Genomic DNA, 21,483 nt, shown 5'->3' on the forward strand with positions numbered 1-21,483 from the left:
ACCGGCTGAAGACAAACACAAGCTGACACTCCCCAACCTCTCCCCGCAACCCTCCACCCCCGACTCCTGGGTGGGATTTGTAGGATATTCTTCCAGGAAGCTCCCAAGTGTCTTCCTGTTAATGCCTTGCTAGAGGGGAAAACATCTGAACTTGACAAAGGAGAGGCCTCCAGTATTTTGCAGGTACTCCTTAAGTTCTTTTGAAAACCTCCCTTTTCCTTACTTTTTCTTTACTCCCCCCCCCACCCTGTAGTATATAATCAGGTGCCCCTCACATCCCAGAGCCGGTCTTTCTGCCCCCAGGTCCTGTCCCCAGGCTTTAATAAAAACACCTTTTTGCACCAAAGATTGCCTCAAGAATTCTTTCTTGGCTGTAGGCTCTGACCTCACCCCACCAAACCTCCCCTACATTCAAAAACGATCTTATTAAGAAAGTAGACCACTATTAAATTATTATCTTGACCAAAAACCTACGTAGGATTTATGGAAAATAAAATCCAAGTTTTTAATCTTGTCATTTTTTTTTCCTGCTGAATTTCTCAGCTACCTTCTATTAATAAAAATGTACCAGAAATAGTATTTCTCTCTGCATTTCATCATTTGTATTATTAATTGATTTTTTAAATTTCCATTTAGTGGGAGGCTACTATGTTCTGGTGTATATATCCTAATTTTTACATTTCATAGACAAGGTAAACTGGCCGAGGACATTTAAGTGACTAAGTCAACAGTACTGAGATCTGCCTGATTAGAAAGCTCTCACTCTTGTCTACAGGATCATTTTATGCTCTCCCAAAGCACTGTATCTACTTAAAAGTAAGTGATACATTGTCTGGAGATGTTTCACTGCTAAGCTGAGGAAATTCAGGCAGGCATCTTATAAATGAAAAATGAAAAGTTCCTTTTTCCTTTCCTGTTCTAACATCCAGATGAGTTATGCTACATTGCGGCCAATAATGAGAATGCGTTCTGGAAATGTGTGTTTAAAAAAAAAGGATCTGACTGCTGAAATGTTTATCCAATGGCTGGAAAGAATGTCTTATCATTCCTTCCTAACCCTGAGGCTCTATAACTCTATATAGACATGCAAGGACTTGGGAGGACAATGCCTGAATCATTTCATTATCCAAAGGACTAGTTAATAAAGAGTAAGATAAAATCACTCTTACAAAGATCCTCAGTATTACTGCCTTCTGTAGAACCAATCAAGTAATGAAATTTTCATAATATTAGCCATGGGATGAATTCTTCCTCTAGTCATGGATTTGTCACCAGACCATGCACAAACCACAAAAGACAAAAAAAAAAAAAAAAAAAGTAGAAGAAGAAGGAGGAGGAGGAGTTGGGGAAGGTCATCAAGAGAATGTGACTAGGGACGCCTAGGTGGCTCAGTGGGTTAAGCCTCTGCCTTCGGCTCAGGTCATGATCCCATGGTCCTGGGATCGAGCCCCGTGTCGGGCTCTCTGCTCAGTGGGGAGCCTGCTTCCCTTCCTCTCCCTGCCTGCCTCTCTGTCTACCTGTGATCTCTGTCTGTCAAATAAATAAATAAAATCTTAAAAAAAAAAAAAAAAAAGAAAGAAAGAAAAAAAGAGAGAGAGAGAGAGAATGTGACTATCAGTTGACCCAAGAGCTGAATCCAGGCAACTGGAGGCTTCTCACCCACTCCCTTGTCCTGGGAATATAGGTTCTGCCCACCATCCCCCACTTCGAAGCCAGTTTCAAGGATTCAGCCTAGAGAGAGCAATGTGCTGTTGAGACCATCTGGGCAGTGACTGAACACAACTAAGCCTTTAATATTCTGGAAGGCAGGTGAAGAGGTCTTGCAGCCACAAGACGAGCCTGGTGTGAAAATTCCCTCGCTTGCCACCTACCTTATGGAGTGGTCTGCCTATGGTCTCACCTTCTCGCCCTCTGTGTATAGGAGCCCATTTCAGATTTCACCTGGGGACCTCTCAAGGTAAGAAATAACAAAAGGTACTGTGAAGTGTGTAAACCTGGCGATTCATAGACCTGTACCCCTAGGGCTAATAACACATTATATGTTTATAAAAATTTTTTTGAATTATTAAAAAATAATAATAATCAATAACAAAAGGTAAATGACAATATAATTTTGACTATATCAAAATTAAAACTGCTCTCAGTAACTTATAAAAGTGAAAAAGAAAAAAGAAAAAGAAACTAAACTTACTCTCTCCATACAATTCAGCAATCATATTCCTTGGAATTTACACATGTGAACTGAAATTTTATGTTCACACAGAAACCTGCTCATGGATGTTTATAGACACTTTATTCATAACTGCTAAAACTTGGAAGAAACCAAGATGTCCTTCAAATAGATGAATGAATAAATAAAGTGTGCTACATACAGGAAATGGAATATTATTCAGCACTTAAAAAAAAAAAAGCTATCAAGCCATGAAAAGACATGGAGTAACCTTAAATGCATATTACCAAGTGAAAGAAGCCAATCTGAAAAGTCTGCAGACTATCAGATTCCAACTATATGGCATTCTGGAAAAGACAAAACTATGTAGAAAGTAAAAAGATCAGTGGTTGCCAGGGGTTGGAGTGAGGAAGGAGGGATAAAGAGGTAAATAAAGCACAGGGAATTTTAGGGCATTGAAAATACTCTGTATGATACCCTAATGGTGGATACGTGTCATTGTACATTATCCAAAGCCAAAGAATGTATACACCAACAGAGAAACCTAAGGCAAACTGTGGACTTTGGATGATTATGATGTGTCAATGTAGGTTCATCAACTGTAACAAATGTACTACTTTGTAGGGGGATGATAGTAATGGGGAAGTTGGGGGCGCCTGGGTGACTTGGTTAGTTGAGTGTTCAACTCATGGTTTGGGCTCAGGTCATTATCATTGGATTGAGCCCTGGGTTGGGCTCTGTGCTCAAAGTCTTCTTGTGGATTCTCTCCCTCTGCCGCTTTCCCCATTCTTTTTCTCTCTCTCAAATAAATAAATCTTTAAAAATAATAATAATGGATTGTGCATAAAGATTGTGCATGTGTCAGGGCACGGGCTATCTGGGAAATCTCTGTATCTTCCTCTCCATTTTAAACTACTCTACAAAATAAAGTCTTCAAAAAAAAAAAAAAAAAGACAAGTCAACAAATGAGAGAACATATTTGCAATACAAATATCTTACCAAGGATTTGTATCCAGAATGCATACAGAACTCTTACAACTCTATGAAAAGTAACTTAACACAAAAGTGGGCAAAAGATTTGAACAGATAACCTCCCAGAAGATAAGCAAATGTGTAATAAGCCCATGTAAAGATGGTCAACACCATTAGTTTACTGGAGAAATGAACTTTAAAATTATAATGAGATCCCACTACCCACTCGCAGGAAGGACTAAACTTAGAAACATTAATAATACCAGGTGTACCTGAGAATGTGGAGAAATTAGAACTTGCATACATTTCTTCTGGACAAGTATAATGTAGCAAATACTTTGGAAAACCATTCACGAGCTTCTTACAACATGAAATGCACACTTACAGAGCTTAGCAATTCCACTCTGAGGTATTCACCAAGAGAAGTAAAAACCTACTTCTACACAAAGACTTGAAATCAAGGTTTATAGCGGGGCACCTGGGTGGCTCAGTCAGTTAAGCTGCTGCCTTTGGCTCAGGTCAGAGATCCCAGAGTCCCAGGATCTAGCCCCTCATCAAACTCCCTACTCTGTGGGGAGTGTGATTCTCCCTCTGACCCCAACCCACTTGTACTGTCTGTCTCAAATAAATAAATAAAATCTTTAAAAGAAAACAAAGGTTCAGAGCAATTTTATTCCTAGTAGCCAAAAAAATGGAAAACCACCTTAAATGTCCTTCAAAAGGAGAATGAGTAAATAAACTATACATGAGATATAATAGTCAATAAACATGAGATATAATATTCAATAAACTATACATGAGATAGAATATTACTCAGAGATTAAAAAAAAAATCTGGAACTGCTGATATATGCAAGGACAGAAACCTTGTACTGAGTGAAAGGAGTCAGACACAAAATGAACATACTATATGGTTTCATTTCCATGTAATGCCAGATAAGGCAACGGAATTTATGGTGACAATGGTACACTGCTGGCAGCCCAAGGCCAGGGTTCACTGCAAAAGGACAACAGGAGACTTTTGGGGGTGATAATATTCTCCAACTTGATAGTGCCCATGTTTACAGAAGAGTATACAGCTTGTCATGTGCAGAATATAGCACAGCAAAGTTGTTTTATGAAAAATACCTGTCCCACAAACAGTAAAAGATGCAGATTAAATTTTTTAAAACCTTTTGAACGTGTTTATGTTCTATAAAAGCATTTAAGGTACAAATACATTATGTAAAATCTGTCCTCAGTGTCTGGGATATGGTAGGTGATCAACAAATATTAATTTCATTCTTTTCTTTCTAGCTGTTCTTATATAGAAAATATAAGTAATGTCCTCAAAGGCAGCCAGCTATAAAATGCTGGAAATATATGCAAAAGGACAAAATTATAAGTCAATGTTTGGTCATCTAAGAACAATTAAAGGGGTCTGGTATTACATGGAAATCTTCCCTCATTTGTGGCCTATAATATGACTAGGATTTTGGAATACCCTTATGGTTTGTTTTTCAAACTCTAGTATTTGCCACTTTTTATGTATTCCTTTGGTGTTTAGTACATATTTTCTATATTAGTCATTGCATTTTTAAGCACACGTTCTTGTTTTTCAACTTTATTTCAAATTCCTAGAAGGCAAAAACTGTATCTTCTCTCTTTTTAAAATTGCTGATTTGTATAGAGGAGGCATTCAATAAAAGTTGAACATCTCCTTGATAATATGGATGTTCTTACCTTTGAAAATTTCTTGACTTATCGATGTTATTTAGTCAAATAACTTAGATATTATCAAGTTACTTCCATATAAAATAAAAAAAGAATCATTTAAGAGATTCAGTCAGGTAATTTAAGGTCTTTTTTTTTCTCTTGGTACATTCCTAATTCTAGGACCATTCATTTATCCATTTGCCTAGTTTCTCAATGAACATTTATGGAACAGCTCTCCTTGCAAGTTTATGTTAAGTGCAAGAATCACAGAGGTTATTATGGGCTCACATTCTAGAAAAGACGTCAAATACAGCACAACAAATGTATGTATGACAGGACAGATATATCATGAGAGGTATGTGGAAAGGAAGAAAGATGATGCCAAGATGATATACCATACAACATTCAAACATAAGATTTGAGGGCACCTGAGTAGCTGTTGGTTGAGTGATCAACTCTTGATTTTGGCTCAGGTCATGAGCTCAGAGTTATGAGATCGAGTCCTACATAGAGCTCCATGTTAAGTGGGGAGTCTGCTTGAGAGTCTCTCTCCCTCTCCCTCTGCCCCTCCCCGCCGCAGCTCTCAGCACACATACTTTCTAAATAAGAAAATAAATCGTTAAAAAAAAGAAGCTTAACTCCTCCATTTCAGATCTTAGTGGAAATCAAGGTAACTATATGAGACTTTCTCCCACAGAGGGAGATACGTTTGGTAATTTTAAATGAGGAGTAGGGCACTAGGCTTATGTCTACTTACATAATTCCTTGATTGCGGTTTGATATATGAAAGTAATCTGTGCCCTCTTTCTTTTTTGCCACAAAAAGAAATAATAGCAGTAAAACACAATTCTTTTAAGTCTAAGTTTCATGCGTCAACATTCATGCTGCCTCCTTTGTCAAGACCTCCTACATGCCCTTTCCTTTCTGAAGCTTTCCACCCGACTCCGTTGACAAACCTCCCTTATCTAGAAAATCTCTACTTATCTTCTAGATCCTTGTTTAAATGCTGATTTCTTGGACATGACTCTCCCGACTCTATCCCACCCCAAATACAGTCAGCCCACATCCCAACAGACTAGGAAAGGATTCCCAACATACGTACTTTTTCACAAAACTTATAACAGGTGTAATTAATTAGTTATGTTTATTTTCTGTCTTCCTTATCAGTCTGCACGGTCCATATGGGTGGACACTGTCTATCCTGTTTGCCTAACAGGCACCTCATACATATTTGTTTAATAAATGATGAAATTCACAAACTCATAAAATTCAGGGAATAAAATCCCTTCATTGTGTTAATGAGAAATCCAAGGTAAAATAGTTCTCTATTAAAAAATTAATTTTCCAATTTTAAATAGCATCCTATTTCATACATGTTCTATTTTCTTACTGCACTGTTGAGTGTTATTATAAAACATAGATTCTGTTTAATGTGGAAGTTACTTTAACAGCAATATGTGCAATTCTGTTTTACCATAATTGAGCATGAAAAAATGAAATTCTGTGTGAAGCAAAAAATCTCCTCAGATACCATGGTTGCCATGACTCACATCTTTTCTTTTTTGACCCTGCTCTGTTTCACGAGAACCATTCACATATCCCAACTTCGATGGTTTTTTAGAGAGTTGATTGAATTACCTCGAGTAAACTAAATGATGCATGATGTATTTTGGTAGTATTAAACTTTTAAAAAAACTATTTGCTCTAAAGCCTTTTTAAAAATAGTAATACCGAAATATATCATGCATCATTTGGTTTACTTGTATAATTTTCCATTCAGGCATGATCATGATACACGTAAAGTTTACTCAAATTGTAGGCATTTACTATCAAATTTTAACTTTTAGATGGTTTTAAATTCTATCACCATTAAAAAAAATTCTCCAACCCTTGGACATAAGGCAAAAATGTGGGCAACACACCTTTAATACTCTACAGGATCAATGCCCACCTGAGGATTCTGTAGGTAGGATGTCTAGAACTTTTTGTGAAAATGGCAGTGTTGCCCAATATGGTAGCCATGAGGCAAGTGTAGTCACTGAGCATGTAGAATGTGGACAGTGTGGCTGAGAGACTGAAAGTTTTTGTTATATTTCATTTTAATTAATTAAAATTGAAATTCAAACAGCCACGTTTAAAAAACTGGTGGCTACCTCACCAGGCAGCACAAGTCCAGAAGAATATACTACTTAGTTTGTCTCACTTTTTGTTTTTAATTTAAGACTTAGTAAAATTACTTATTGATTTGTTGAATTTTTCTACTAAATATGCAAACACTTTTTGCCCAGTGAGACAACTCCAAATATTTATGGTCTGTTAGATTTTAGCAAGTTTTTAAATCTGACTCAGTAGAATTATCCTACCACATCTTTGTTAAATTGCCTATATATACATATTTCTTGTATTTTCTCAGCAGCAGTCATAACATCTAGTTCTCTTATTCACTCATAAGTTATGTGACATTGTTTACAGATGTGCATTTTATATTTGCCAGAGCCATGATTGGTAAATTAGAATTCAGCGGTTTGGGAGGTGACCCCCAATGGCCCTTAAAATTAACTCCTTAATTTATTTTTGAGATTTTTCAGAAATTTAAGAAATCACAAGGATTGGTTATTTTACTTTATAAAAGTAAAAAAGAGAGAGAGAGAGAAAAAAGATGCAAGAAACAATTAGGTTTGTTCAGCTCTCCACAGTTACTCATTAGCTCAATACTATTGGAAGAGCTACAGGGAAAAATTATAAAGTCAGGAGACAGGCTCAGACTTCCTTAGGCTAATCTGCATAAGTAAAAGATAATTAATATAAATACTTAAGAAATTAGAAGCTTTTGGGGGAAAGCCCTGGAGATTCTTCAGTGCCTTCCATAATATGTTCTTACCCTCAGGGAAAACACTGGTCAAACCATTTGAGAACCTACTAGAAAACTTTACTCCCCTCAATTCTGACATCATTGGTTATTGTTATAAATTAACCACAGTCAGCTTCATCAGCAGCTGCCTCAGAGCTCTGCTATAAGCTGTAGGCTAAAATTGGTGTTTTCAACAAAAAAGTACAGTCTGAGAGCCTTGTCAAAAAGACAGCACCAAGGATAGACTTTTCAAAGAGTAGACAGACTCCCAAGGATAGCTTCTAAATTCACACGGCCTGGACAACTTTTAGGCCATACCAGTGCAGTAAGTTAGGATTTGCTGGATTCTTCCTAGCCCAGAAACAGACATATTACATGAAAGCAGACTGCTGACCCAGGGCAACGAGGGCTTATCACCAGAACCAAATGAGCTCAGGAGGAATAATTAATTGTGATTATTTGTTGGGAATATGGTTGGCATTATTTTAACTTCCTACTTTTTTTTTTATAAATGTGTAAGGAAACCCTTTCTCTTTCTTAAACTATCCCTAATCCTAATCTTAGAAGATTATTAAATTGATGTTCTAAATGGTATCTGATTCCCACTGACCCACTAGGAATTCAGAAGCAAATATTTTTACTGCATCTCTTTACTTTCCATGGCAATAGGTTATTTGCATAGGATCAATGCCAATGTGTCCCCATTTTTACCAGAAAATAAGTGCACAAATCAATATTGCAACAAAGTCTACGCTTGGTATGCCATATCTGAGAAGGATTCTTATTAAATCATATACGGCGGCTCATCTTTGAGGAACACATGTGGACTGGATGCCCATGAAACCATTTTAAGAAGCTGGTCTAGTACCTAAGTCCCTGCCTTTCAGGCAATAAAAAGGTTACTTCCAAAAGGCTAAGGACCAGAACAAATTAGAGGACGCTCTAGAAGGGAAGATTTCATCTTAACTTATAGGAACAGCAGGTGAAAGCTAGTGGAGAGAGGTGTTTGGGGGTTGGTTTCCCAGACTTAGAAGAGGTACTAAAAGAGAATTTAAAAGTCTGACTCAAGACTATTAGAATTTCCAGACAGATGTTAATTTTGTGGTCTTAGTGATTAGTAATACTGTAAGACCCTAGATTCACAGAGCAAACTCCAGGAAGTCTATTTGGTTAATTAACACTCTTGACGCCTCCGTGCAAAGAATCAGGTCAAAGCTGTGCTTGGGTAAGACTTCCCTTACAGACCAGGCAATGGACTGGATTTGGCACACAGGTTGGCTGGTCAATCCCTGATCTAGACTGCAGAAATAAGGCACAAAGAGGCGCAGAAAGTACTTTCCATAACACATGGGGACAAAGACAACCCCTAGGATTATCTAAGAGAAGATATTTAGTTCATCTCATTGTTTATTATTGATTAAAAGTCCCAGATGCAGTGAAGTGACTTGTTAATTTGTAGGCTTTTGTCCTGTAGAAATGCAAATAATTTTTGCCTGATGGAACAGATAACCGCAAAGATTAATCTTCAAAAAAAAAAATTCACCATCTTATCCTAACGCTTCTTTTTAAACTTGCCCACATGCATATATAGGAACCTATATAGTTGCTTAGGTGTTTTTCAAACTGCTCATTACATCTGACTGATAATCCTTCATTAATTAATGAATTATAGTCCTTTACACATGTTCATTTTCTACATGCCTAAGAGCTTTGATTTTACATTTTGAAACTGCACTTTACAAACTAGATGCTGATATAATAAAGCCAAGGTGAAAATCCTAAGACAAGATTCTCCTCTCGGATCTGGTACAACATGACCTGACCACTGGGACCTTCAGGATCTTCACCTCTAAAAGGGAGGAGGTTTCAAAAGTCCCTTCCAAGCTTTACTTTAATTATTCTAAAACTGAATGTTTTAATACCTTAATAGAGGCAGAATATTACTGACAGAAAGAAATTTTAACATTCTGAAAAGGACTCAAACGGACTTGGAGTACATGAAGCCTTTTTATTGCAGTAACAAAGGGATCCATTCAGAATGAAAAAGCACCATTCAAGAGATCACTTTGCCAGGAGCAACTGCTCTTTAATTGAGCCATTTGTTGGTAAGATAGATAACTTTTGACATACACATGGAATGATACAAGATTTATAGCTTTCCTAGAGTTTTTTCTTGTCAGGGCTTGAAATAGGGTCATTCTTTTTCAGAGAGCATATGCAATCCTCAGAGAGAAAGTCTCATGCCCTTCTCATACTGAGAGCAAAGTAGGTATAGATCTCAAATGGAAATTTTTTTGATTCATTAAAATATTTATTGAGCCCCTAGGGACATACGAAGGTGATTAAAACATCGTCAAAGAGGTGAGGCAAATGCACACATCATAGAAAGCAAAGTGTAAGGGGTCCCTGAATCACAGCAGTCAAATAAAAGTGCTTTAGGAGATCAAGAATGAGATTGCTTCCAGTCAAATGAATTCTGATTCAGTTTGAGCTTAAATGAATGGAAACTTGCAGATAACTAAAATTTTTCCAAAAGGGCATTGTGGTCTGTCATGAAAAATTTCTATGTGTTAAGGCTTTTAAAAAATAGTTTATAAAAGTGGTGAAAGGAAAGATAATAATTAATAATTAAATTATAATAATAATTAAAATAATAATAATAAAAACAACATTGATAAAAGTATAACACCTACAATATTCACAACCCAGATAAATCATTTTGGGATTCCATTAAGAATGGACTTGGTTGGTATTTGTTTACAGTGATTGGAATAATTTCTGCATTAAGAAAATACAGGATATTGCAATATAGACCATCCAAAATCCAGTCAGAAGTTAATTCTAACCTTGAAAACAAGGATTTACCAACAGGACATGATCGTTACGGAGTGGGCCCAGTTGAAATTTGGTCTTAGAATCAGAATCATGGATTTCTTATAAACCAGTCACGTTTTTGGTCATCGTGCAGAAGTGGCTGGTTGGGAACATTTCAAGAGTGTTCAGTTCAGAGCACTTTTATCTAAGCCCCTACATAGTACCCTGGGGGAAAAATTGAAAAATGTGCCTCATTAGAAATAATCTCAATGAGATGCATGGATAAAAGTGAAATTTTTTAATGGAGTCAAATGTGATTTAATAGCTTATTTTAATCCTAGACATTATTTTCTACATTTTCAAGTCGGATTATATTACCTTTTATATAGGATATGGTTAGCTTGAACTGTGTAAGTTTCTGATACAAAAACATTCACTAAATTGTGATCAAATGACATTAACTGTGACAAAGGACATTAACTGATCTTTGTCATTTGTTGATACTTGCTTTGTATTTTGTTAATAAATTTTATGCATTAAAAAGACTGTTTATGGGGACGCCTGGGTGGCTCAGTTGGGTAAGTGTCTGCCTTTGGCTCAGGTCATCATTTCAGAGTCCTGGGATAGAGCCCTGCAGAAGGCTCCCTGCTCAGTGGGGAGCCTGCTTCTCCCTCTGCTTCCTGCTCTCCCTGCTTGTGTTTTCTGTCTCTCTCTGTGTCAAATAAATAAATAAAATATTTTTTAAAAGACTTTTTAAGTATGCTTAGAAAGAATAACTTTATTGGTCGCAGTTTCCAAATATGCCCATTAGATTATAAATTGTATTGCTCAAATTCTCTATCCTCACTAATTTTCGCCCAGTTTCTGAGTGAATTTTAGTACAATCTCACTGTGACTGTGGATTCATCCATTTCTCTGCTTCATATACTTTGTTTAAATTATTTTAGGTTATGTTATTAGTTGCTTACAGGCTCAGGATAGATATATCTTATTGGTGAATTGTAGGTTTAATCATCTATTTAACAGCCCTTTTAGGGACACCTGGGTCGCTCGGTCATTAGGCGTCTGCCTTTGGCTCAGGTCATGATCCCAGAGTCCTGGGATCCAGCCAAGTATCCTGCGGAGCAGGGAGCCTGCTTCTCCCTCTCCCACTCCCCCTGCTTATGTTCCCTCTCTCACTGTGTCTCTCCTGTCAAATAAATTAATTATATCTTTAAAAAAAAAAAAACTTTTAAATCTTAATTATGGCTTTTTTTTTTTTTTTAAGAGTTACAAATGGGCAAGTGGCAGAGGGAGAGGAAGAGGAAGAATCCTAAGCAGGCTCCATGCCCAGCACAGAGCCCAGCCAGGGACTCAATCTCACAACCATGAGATCATGACCTGAGCCAAATCATGAGTCGGACGCTTAACCAACCGGGCTATCCAGGTGCCCCTTAATTATGTTTTCTGCTTTAAAATGTAATTTAGTAATTATCTGCCTATTAGATATTTATGTATTACCCTCTTCCCTCATTTAATGATATTAATTCACTACTAAAATTCAAGAGATTGCCATAAAGAAACTAAGACCAAAATAGTTAAAGTTATGTTTTCAGGGACACACTAATAGAGCGTGACAGAGCTACAGACAGATTTAAACATTAGCAGTGCAAGATCTCGCGAACTTGAATTCTACTTCCTTTCCTGACCTTCTGGACTTCTTTTCACCCTCAGAAAGGGCCTTTGCTTTTTTCTGGTCCGGCCAATTTGTCTGTAGCTGCCGCATCCAATCTTATATGTCAGGGAACTTCCCCCCCCTAACAATGCTTCTTTTCAGTGTGAGCCTCTTTCAGCCTTCTCCTTTAGTTTAGTTTTCTATTTTGGATTCTGTCTGATAAAGTAGCTTCACCTACGTCCAGCTGATAACACCCGGGATTAATGTTTTTCTTTGAAAGGACTCAGTGAAAATATTGTTGAACAATTTTGCCACTCTACCTAGTTGTATCGTCAATAGCAATAGGGGAGGAAATACTTAAAAATCACCACACAGCAATTCTCCACATAATGTATATATACTGCAACATACAAATCCGTATCAGTGTTCTAGGACGGATATATATCTGGAATACGTGTGGTTGTGTGCAAGTATATATTTTCTAGCTGTGCGCTGATGAGATGACAAAACTCCGAAGTGTTCAGACGGGAGTCCCTCCAAGTAGTAATAAACCGCCTTCCTCATCCATGAACTCACTTCTTGAACTTGAGCCTGCGCCCCGTGCCGTTCACTGTCAAGTGCTATGTTTATCCACTGAACTTCTTAAGAAGTTGTGTTTAAAGACCATGTCCAGCAAGCACAGTCCTGCCAGGGGACCCAGGCCAACCTCCTTGGAGGTGGTCCTATCCCTCCAGCATCCCCTGGGAGGAAAAGCACCTTAATTAATCCCCATCAACCACTATGTTGGAGGTTTCTGAGGAGACAATCACAAATGTACCACAACTGCAGCTCACAAAGCTCCTAATTGAGACTTGGTTTCTTTAGAAGATTCAGGAATAAGGTTCTCTCTTTCTGCTGTCCATGGGAGTGACCATCTTGCCTCCCTCCACTGTGTAAATAGCATCACCATAAAGCTCTAAGGAAAGGGACACAGGAGTGATCAAATGGTCCAGTACTTGTTTATTTGACTAAGTATTTAAAGGAGTGAATTCATAAAGTTGTAATGACACTTTAGAAGTCATAATGGAAATTCACTTTGCCCCAGATATTGTCATGGACTCTTAACATATGTTATCTTGTTTTTCTGAAAACTCTATGAAGTTTTATCAAGGGGGTAAAATGCTCAAGTTTTCAAGACTTACAGAGTGACCTAGAATCTATTTAAATTGCAGCATGAAGTCTGCCCTCTTTCTGCTCATTGCTTGGCTGTCTCTTTCACTCAGATCCCTGATGATCTACCAATTTTTCAGGGAGTTTTCCAGACAACCACATCTTAAAAAAACCACCAAGTCTTTCTTTATCATAATACTCTCTTCTAATTTTCAAGTTAGTGTCTATTAGATATATTCTGGTTTACTTTTTCACAGGTTATAATAATTTTAAAAGAATTTTAATAATAATGTATTTGGTTTATAATATTTGGGTTTTTTGGCTGATTTCTCTCCACAGGATGATGAAGCCGTGAATGGCGGGACATATCTTATTTACAGGTCTGACCTTATACCCACCACGCGGTGAGGAATTGACAAATATCTAATAAATAAATATAATCCAAAAATATTAAATGCTGTGTCCATAAAATCTTATACCGATTCTAAAATGTAAACTGTAATTATTACAGTATATTTAGGGGAATAGCAAAGCTCATTTGTTATTTAAACATGTACGGAAGCATGATTGATATTTCTCAAGTTTCCTTAAGAAGAAGTTTTAACTTCTTCTGTATTAAATAAAAGACATAAGGAAGGAAGCAAGAGTGTCTGAGTGGTGTCCTACATCCCCTTCAGTTACAAGTGCATGAACTGGGAGGGATAATTGAAACAATGCTTTGGATAAAACTGCTTATCAGCAATCCATGGTATACCTTTCACTTTGCTAACTGGTCTTTTACACCTAAAGGCTAACTCTCATTTCCTTGAAAGCTTCCTGCAGTACCTACAAACTTAGTTCTTTATAAGTAAAATCAATTTTGGAAACAAAACCTTTGCTTTTGAGAAAAGTTTATTCCCAAAACTCTATGGATAGTAGCTTCTCCCTTTTGCCAAACTCCCACAAAATATGTCCCCTCCCTCCTGGTTCACACAGGCGTCTGTGAGGTGGACCCCACATGCTACTAACACGCTCTTGTTCCATTTCTTCTAACTCTTTCATTTAACAAGAAAAAAACATCACAATTAGAGACGCAAATAGAGAAATTCAAGTAAAATCGTCAAGGAAATTTCTCGAGTCACATATAATTCCTAGTCACTGAGGCTTGTATGTGTGGTCAACAGGTTTGTAAACATTCATGTTAACATTGTAGCCATCTCTCAGAGCTTCTTTCTTTATCCCTTTTGTTTCTTTATCCCTTCAACACTCAGCGTTTCCTGCAGGGCTAACCATTAGAAGTCAACCCTCAGCTAATTTTTTGCATTTTCTGTGGCTTCTACCAGGAGACATCTTCTCTTACTCCATGCAGAAGACTAAAATCAATGTAAACTGAAATGACACACGTTTCGCTGACATTCTTCTCCTATTACATTAGCTCCTTCTGGGTAGTTTAATCATATAAAAGCTCATTTTATTCATTTCTTTCTTAAATGTCTTACTAGCACCCACTTCGCATGAGAATCCCTGTTTCAGAATCTATTATGTCCTTTAGGAAAAAAAGCACTGCGGAGGGTAAAATCAGTGTATCCAGATTTGTTATTTGCTGAGCCTCTTTTAAAGAAAAATTTGTACGTTGAAAGTAATCTTTTAGAAATATCTACCTCACTACCCCACTATTATCTAGTAAATCTAGATAATGTTGATATTCATGTGGCTCTCCTGGGAAGCCAGACTCCTCAAGGCCTAAAGAGATTATCCTCTGGGATAAACATCACCAGATAATCACTACTTTCACACTTTAACAAATTAGTTTTAGCTTTTGCATTTTATTCTGAAGCTTAAGCCCCACTTGTTTGCCAGCAAGTCTGTACTTCCACTGAGCACTGAGCCCTTGCCTGAAGTCAGGTCTGGCCGGTGGACTTAATTTCAGGACTTAAATTCAGAAACAAAATTCATGTTCTGCAAAGAGTATCAAATTCTGAATAAGATCTCTATTCTCTACTTTTTTCCCCCTATCATTATTGAGTTCAATGAATCTTTAGACCCAACATATAATTAAATTATTTTTAGATTATTTATGATAAGGCATGAATAACATATATGACATAAAACTAAAGTTTAGGGCTGCAAATCACATGTTGGGCAAGAATTTTTAAAACTAAGTTCTAATTTGAGAGAACTGAGTCATCTTTCCAGACTGAGAATATAGAATCATTTTTTTTTTATTTTAAAAGGGAAAAAGGAGAAAATTTATTAACACAAAGCTCATGGAGTTATATAGTATTTTGTTATACCAACTAAAAATAAATGTAAAAAATTTCCTTTGCTTCACAAAATACCAAAAGCCTATTAACACCCCCAGTCTGATTTCCCTAACTTTGTCTAGAAGTAATGCATTGTTTTCAAAGATTTTTCCTGCTTAAAGAAATATTATAGAGCAATATTAACATGTTCCTTTTATATGATTATAGTCATTTGCATTTAAGGATATTGCAAATTAATTGTTACAAGCACTTGTAATTTCTGTTACATTAAAAAAATATACAGGTAGCATATTTATATAGTAAACATTCAATCAGAATGTTCAAATAGAAAGAAGTACAGAACAACAAAATAAGACTCCCTCCCTGCCTCCCTCATAAGCTCTGTACCTCTCTTTTTGTACCAAATAAAGAGTTTTAGGAGAATTATAGGTGTATTTTCAAAAGCTTAATACTTCAACAATTTTAAACCGCATTTATGGTACTCAATGTTTCAAATATAAGTATTTAAAGGATATAATTTTTGAACTATTAAATGTATTTTAACTCAAAAATGCTTTTCATTAAAGTCACCTTTTCAGTATTGATGCCTTGCTGTGAGACTCAGTTGGATATTTTCTTTCCTGAAATAAATTTAATACCACAGTTCATCTTAAAATTTCCCATGAATTAACCATTAATATGACTCAACATTTTATTCATTCATAAATACGTTTACCTGTTTCATTTTGGAATAAGACATTTGATCTGATTTCTAGGGTAATAATCTAACATCAATTTGACAAGGCTTTAAAGTTTCCAAAGAGCTTTTAATGCATGAAATTGGCATCAAGGCCCTACAAAAGCATCTTCAACTGTTTGTAAAATACTTAAAGAGAATGTCCAATTTTCTCTGTAGAGTGATATTCATTTGGGGATCCTAGTAGCAAAGTACTCCCTTATCACACATAACCAGATGTATTTTTGAACAGGAGACGGAATCTTAGATAGCTATTTTTTTTTAATGTTTCTGTGTGTCATCTACTAATTGTAGTATTGAGTGGAGTATGGTCCAAGAAAAAGCAAACTCAGTTTCTCCTCAATGGCTTTATACTGAGAGGTGCAGAATGGTGTAACAGCTTTCTGGCAGCCCACATCTATGAGGAGTATTTGGAATGCAGAAATAAAGCATAAAAAGACTCCTACACTGCACCACGGCAGTGATTAGAAAGGACAATCTTTGAGCTTTGAAAACAGAAAGCAGAAAGCCAGCAAGCCTTCTGCAGCCCTGAGCAAAATCTCTTTCCCATCCAAACTCTGTTGCAAATCCAGCTTCTGCTCTTGCAAACCCACAGGCTGGGAGGGGGAACCACAGCCACTCCAAAGTGGAGCTGCAGGGCCATCATTAGTGGTTTCTGTCACCGTCTTGGTGTTTTTCCTTCATGAATGAAATATGCAGATGGCATTTTACATGGGCTCTTTCCGTGAGGAAGAAGGTCAAGAGGTACAACCAACACAGCCAGGGCGTTAGAGATCTGTGACCAATGTACTTACACCTCCAAATGTCTCCAGATTTCAGCCTCTGGAAATATCTAGCCCATTTCTTTATGGCACTGTTGCTTCCATCAGCTGTGGAAATTAACATAAAATCATATAGTAACCCGACGAGTGCTGGACAGCCTGCTAGAGCATCAGACTAGGTGAACACTAAAGGCACACTGACGGTCTACAAAATCTGAATGATAAATAGCAAGTAAATACCTTCCAACAGGCCAGAAGGGGGAAGGATGCTGAGCTGCTACTGCTGCTGTCGGCTCTCTTGTGTAACAGCAAAGGCGGTTCAGTCCCGCTGACACGCTGTGAAGCGCGGCTGCCTAGCGGCGTCGGGGCGGTCCTAGTGCCTGCGCCTCTTTACACACCCGGGAACCCTGAAGAGCTTCCCTGCATCTTGTGATGCCTCCAGAGGGTCTCCCCAAGGGCTCTCGGGGACCCCAGCTTGTTAAGCACCCAGGGCAAAGGCTTGGGGTTTGGCAAAAGTGATTAAGAGTAAACAGATCTGCTAACATTTCCAGACCCCGCTGCTGATCCCAAAAAGGATTACAGATAATCTTGTCTGTTAAGTAACCGGTGTTCTTGAAAATGTTAAAGCTGGAGGGCTTTTTAAAGGAAACCTAATGTGCACCTATACTATATGGACTGTATCTGTCTATTTTGCTTTTGCTACCTATTTATTTTACGTTTAAAATGTAAAGGAAACACGAATAAAGAAGTAGGGGATTTTTTTTTAAGTTTGAGGTCTTTCCTTACCATTTGCTGAAAGTGTTTGTTAAAGGCCTAAAAACTCTGTGTTTAATGGCACATTCAGTTCTAAAACCTAAACTAAAACTAAAAACTAAAATAAGCACGAGAATAAAAAACGTAAAGACTTCTGGAAGCTTGCTTTTGAAGAAGCAAACTGTCTAAGGGTGACTCCATAAAACACCACCCCTGCTTCTATTCTGTGCCCCATCTCTTCCTCTTTGCAGGACCTTTTCCCCAGCAAGTTCTCTCTACTTTGATACAGTAGCCTTGGAGATCACTCAGCACATAGTAGGTCCTCAGTAAATATTTGTGGAAACAATAAACGGACCAGTAAGCTGAGACGTTATACTACAGAAAGCAGATACAGAAGTCAATCCCCTAACTAGTTAAATTCAACTAGCACATCTCTCCAAGCAGCTATTTTATTTAAGGTCTGTGTTAAGTCTACATTTACCTTGAAGAAGCTTATAATTTAAAGGTAGAGAAAAGATACGAATATATGTGTGTAGTAAAGCAGTTATGTGTCCATATACTATTTGCTGTAAGAGAATAAATAATACTAAATCAGGGTGTGCCATATCTGGTATGAGTTTCTGTGTTTTGATATTATGTATATGGGGTTAAGCCAGGGAAATGGGTCTGAGAAATCAACACTGATTTCTTTTCTGCCTCCCCAAGTATAATAGTTATAGTTTGGTTGGTTTTAGGCAGATTGGTTCAGAATGGACCAGAATCTGGAAAGTTATGTAAGATTATTAAAAATAACTAGAGATATATAATCATTAAAATACTATATAGGAGGCTCTGAAAGCGTACTTAAATTTATAGTCTCAATTTCTTATATCAGCAAATGAAAAAGACAGAAAATTAAGGTAAGAGATAATAAATACTAGAGAATATATCAATAAGATAGAAAACAAATCTATACTAGAGAGAAGTATAAAACATCAACAAAACCAAAGAAAACCAAAAGAAAATTTTTGAAAAAGTTAATGAAATAGATAAGTATTTGGCTAGAGTAGTTAAAGATAAAAGAGGGAGGGCACAAAACTCATTAAGAAACACTTTAAAAAATAGTGTTTTCATTTCTGAAAAAGTTAAACATGCACATATCATATAACCCAGTCATTTCCCTCCAAGGCATTTGTCCAGAAAAGATGACAACAGTACAAAGGCTTATAAGGCTTATATGAATTTTCATAGAGTTTTACTTGTACTAATAGAAAATAGGAAAGAACTCAAGTGTCTGTCAAGAGATGAATGGTTAAATTGTGGTGTATCAGCAGGGTATCCCTCCACAATAATAAGGAATTAACTCTTGCTACATTCGACAACATATATGAATCTCAAAATAATTACACTGAATTTGTCAAAACCCAGACAAAGGTACAAATTATGGCTTCATTTATATAAACTACTGGAGGATGCAAATTAATTATGGTTTCCGAAATCAGATCAGTGGCTGCGTGGAGGCGAGGTAGAGGGAAGGATGATGGTGGCTGCTGGGTTCGTAGGTTCATTATCTTGGCCTCAGTGATGGTTTCACAGTGTTGACATAGGCCAGGACCACTCTGTTAGGCCCAGTCCTCAAGAAGCAGGTACCGTGACAGGATCATGCTACATGAGGACTACTGGGGAGAAAACATGTGAGGGAAAGGGGGGAAGGAGTCAGAGGAGGCTGGAAGAGCCATGGGACCCCGGGGAAGGACTGATCAGATATGGGAGACGTTAGGGTAAGGAAAGCAGAATGGAAAACAGGTCTTAGACTAGAGTGTCATTCTAAGATATTTAGCAAGGCTGACACGGTGCTCTGGGCCCAGGAGTGGAGTCCTGTGTCTCAAAGGAATGAACCTCCCTTAATTCCCTGCCCTATGTAGTCACTAGATAGGAGTGGCCTGTGCAACGCATGGCCTGAGCCTAGAAGGCAGGGATGGATTTCAGAGCACAGTAGTCCGGACTGTTAGCCAATTACTCTTCTAGCACTAGGAGATCTGAGAAGGACACTGCTGTGGCTGCCCCCTCACCGGATTAGACACCTCAAATATGTACAATCATACGTCAGTTATGCCTCAATAAAATATTAAAACAAGAAAGACACAATAGCAGATGAAGCAGAGGTTAAACATAACAAAAGAACACGATGGACAACTTTACACCAGTAGATTTGGAAACTTGGAAATGAACAAATTCCTAGAATAATTTAATCTACTGAAAATGATTCAAAATAAACTGAATGTCTCATTAATCCTAACATTATGAAAGAAATTAAAAGAACAAGTACCTTACAATCAAGTAATACTATTCATGGGATGATACTCAAGACACACACACACACACATACACATATATATATACATACATACATATATATGTATGTATAAATATATATAAGAATGTTCATGGCAGCAATGTTTGTGTAGTGAAAACTTGAAACATTTAAATAGTCATGAAAAGGAGACTAGATAAACCAGCTGTGCTCTATTTATACAGCCGTAAAAATGTATAATCTTAAACTACATACACCCAAATTTTAGAACATAGTATTAACTAAAAGGGTTAATCCCAAAAAACTAAACATGATACATAAAGTTTTTATAGAGATAAAAAAACAACAGAATTAAACTATATTGCTGAATCATACACGTGAATGTAACAAAACAATATATTTTAAACAATAAGGAACTCATAATAAGGTTAGTGACCATTTCTAAGGGAGAGGGTTGAAACATGACAAACATTCTATTGGTGATGACCTAATTCTTGTGTTTATGGGCATTCATTATTTTACTATCCTTTTTACCTTTATATATATCCTCTATTAATCATTTGTATGTAGCAAATAATACATATCTTTTTTTTAAGATTTTATCTATTTATTTGACAAAGAGAGAGAGTGCACAAGCAAGGGGAGCAGCAGACAGAGGGAGAAGCAGGCTGCCAGGAGTCGGGGATCATGACCCGAGACAAAGGCAGATGGACGCTTAACCGACTGAGTCACCCATGTGCCCCAATAATGCATATCTTCTTAAAAGAACATCAAAAGCAAGACAAAATCCTATTCCGCATGGAGGAAACAGTCCATGCAGAGATATCAGGGCAGACAGCAAGTTGGGAAAATAATATAAAATGAATGAAAAACAAGATAGCACAACAATTGAAACTGGATGAGTTGGGTAGGTGGGGAGAAGCGAGGCTCATGGACACCCATGTTATACCTGTACTGGCCCTGTCACAGCCAACATCTTCTCCCCTTGTTAAGAAGATGGTCTTGGCAAACAGACCTTGCTTCTCTTAGCAAGCACTGATTAGTCATTTTATGACTGCAGATTTCCAAACAGGCATAACTTACAAGAAAGGCCTTTCAGATTATGCACAATTAACTCAGAAGTCATGTATCAGTGGAATTTTCCAATTCCTCATGAAGACCTGCCACATTTTTAGCTTGGAAATATGACTTAGAAAGTAGACCAGGTCAATTTCTTATTTTATCTCACTTCTCTCACTACAAAATTTCATATAAAAATACCCTTTTACCCCCGGTTACAGAAAGAAGTAATATATAATCACTATAGAAAATGTGAAAATATAGATAAGCACTAAATAGATAATAAAATTCACTGGGATGCCCAGACTCAAGATTATGACCTGTGTAAAGACTG

General features: G+C 37.1%; 1 protein-coding gene across 6 annotated transcripts in view; it reads right to left on the bottom strand.

Annotated features, from left to right (window-relative positions):
* Positions 1 to 21,483, bottom strand: part of RAB27B (RAB27B, member RAS oncogene family) — a 190,882-nt gene that overhangs the window by 127,931 nt on the left and 41,468 nt on the right. For 2 of the 6 annotated variants that reach the window (XM_032309939.1, XM_032309934.1), the window contains exons 1-2: positions 17,285 to 17,366; positions 17,078 to 17,152 (exon numbers count right to left, since the gene is read on the bottom strand). The exons of 2 other annotated variants lie outside the window; for them this stretch is intronic. The gene's annotated coding sequence lies outside the window, so the exon portion shown is untranslated. Of the gene's footprint in view, positions 1 to 17,077; positions 17,153 to 17,284; positions 17,367 to 21,483 lie in introns of those variants that run through there. 2 more of the 6 variants (XM_032309936.1, XM_032309945.1) reach the window with 2 other exon arrangements.

This window comes from Mustela erminea, chromosome 13 (assembly GCF_009829155.1).
Source record: "Mustela erminea isolate mMusErm1 chromosome 13, mMusErm1.Pri, whole genome shotgun sequence".
In the NCBI taxonomy this organism is placed as follows: Eukaryota; Metazoa; Chordata; class Mammalia; order Carnivora; family Mustelidae; genus Mustela; species Mustela erminea.